This window comes from Poecilia formosa, unplaced genomic scaffold, assembly GCF_000485575.1.
Source record: "Poecilia formosa unplaced genomic scaffold, Poecilia_formosa-5.1.2 Scaffold3631, whole genome shotgun sequence".
In the NCBI taxonomy this organism is placed as follows: Eukaryota; Metazoa; Chordata; class Actinopteri; order Cyprinodontiformes; family Poeciliidae; genus Poecilia; species Poecilia formosa.
Genome location: NW_006803570.1, coordinates 1 through 1,276, shown reverse-complemented (window position 1 = coordinate 1,276; position 1,276 = coordinate 1). Strand labels below are relative to the sequence as shown.

Sequence of the window (1,276 nt, the reverse complement as noted above, 5' to 3'; positions counted from 1 at the left end):
GAACTTTTTAAATTTTAATGAAAGGAAAACAGAGGTGATGGTGTTTGGACCCAGTGGCTCCTGTCAGTCCTCCTCTGTTGACCTGGGTCCCTTAGAGGTTTATTTTAAACCTGTAATTACATATCTTGGTTTTAAGGTGGACAGTGATTTCAAATTGGACAGCCAAATCAGAGCCGTGGTTAAGTCCAGTTTTTATCATTTAAGGTGATTGGCATCAGTGAAATCTTTTCTTTCCAGGCAGCATTTTGAAACAGTGATCCACGCTTTTATTTCGACTCGATTGGATTACTGTACCTCACTTTATCTGGGAGTCAGTCAGTCACTGCTCTCACATCTGCAGCTGGTTCAGAATGCTGCTGCACGACTTTTGACAGGCTGCCTGTATATTTTAGGATTCATTTTAAAATTCTTATGTTCATTTTTAAATCTCTGCATAATCTTGCCCCGGCTTACCTCTCTCAGCTTCTTCACTCCTACATACCCCATCGGTTTCTCAGGTCCGCAGATCAGCTGATCTTGGAGGTACTGAGATCCAGAAGAAAGCTCAGAGGGGACAGGGCTTTCTCTGTCATGGGTCCTAAGTTATGGAACTGTCACAGCTGCTGCTGAGCTGTGACCACTCACACCTGTTCATCATCACCTTGATCCCCAGCTGCTGCTATATAAGGACGGATCTTCCCCCTGCACAGCGTCAGATTGTTGTGAAACCCTCAGCAGTAACACTTTCAGGCCTGCTGTAGTAACTTGAGCTAACTGCCCAGTAACTAACCTGTCTGTCTCTTCCTTCTGCCTAGTTGCCTCTCCTGTCCCCGATCCTGACCCCCACCACTGGTTTTGGACCTTCTGGCTTCGACCCCCTGTCTGTCTGACCCTGAGATCTGGAATTGCCTGACCCTGATTTGGATTCCCTGGTTCTGACCCTGACCTGTCTGACTAAGAAATTGTTTATTTCCTATTAAACACCAGTTTTTGTATTTACTGTTCAGTCCCTGCGTCCATCAGTTCCTGAACGTGTCAGAAACGACTTGCCTTTGCAGGTTAGAGAGGCCCCTTCACTGTCCACTTTTAAAGCTCGTCTTAAAACCCATCTATTTTACTTGGCTTTCAACTCCAGCAGGATCTAGTTTTAAATTATATGTTTGTTTTTAAACTGTAAGAGTTTTTATTTTTTTTATTATTGTTATGTTGTGTTTAAATGTACAGCACTTTGTATCAGCTGTGGTTGTTTTAAAGTGCTTTATAAATAAAGTTGGTATGGTATGGTAATTGACCATCT

At 43.1% G+C, this 1,276-nt stretch overlaps 1 long non-coding RNA gene across 1 annotated transcript; it reads right to left on the bottom strand.

Annotated features, from left to right (window-relative positions):
• Nucleotides 1-398: 398 nt before the first annotated feature.
• On the bottom strand, nt 399-1,119 carry LOC107835526 (uncharacterized). The gene is made up of 3 exons (XR_001661314.1): nt 1,026-1,119; nt 766-769; nt 399-590 (listed from the first exon to the last, which is right to left on the bottom strand). It is a non-coding gene; the product is annotated as an uncharacterized LOC107835526 (long non-coding RNA).
• Between the last annotated feature and the right edge of the window lie 157 nt (nt 1,120-1,276).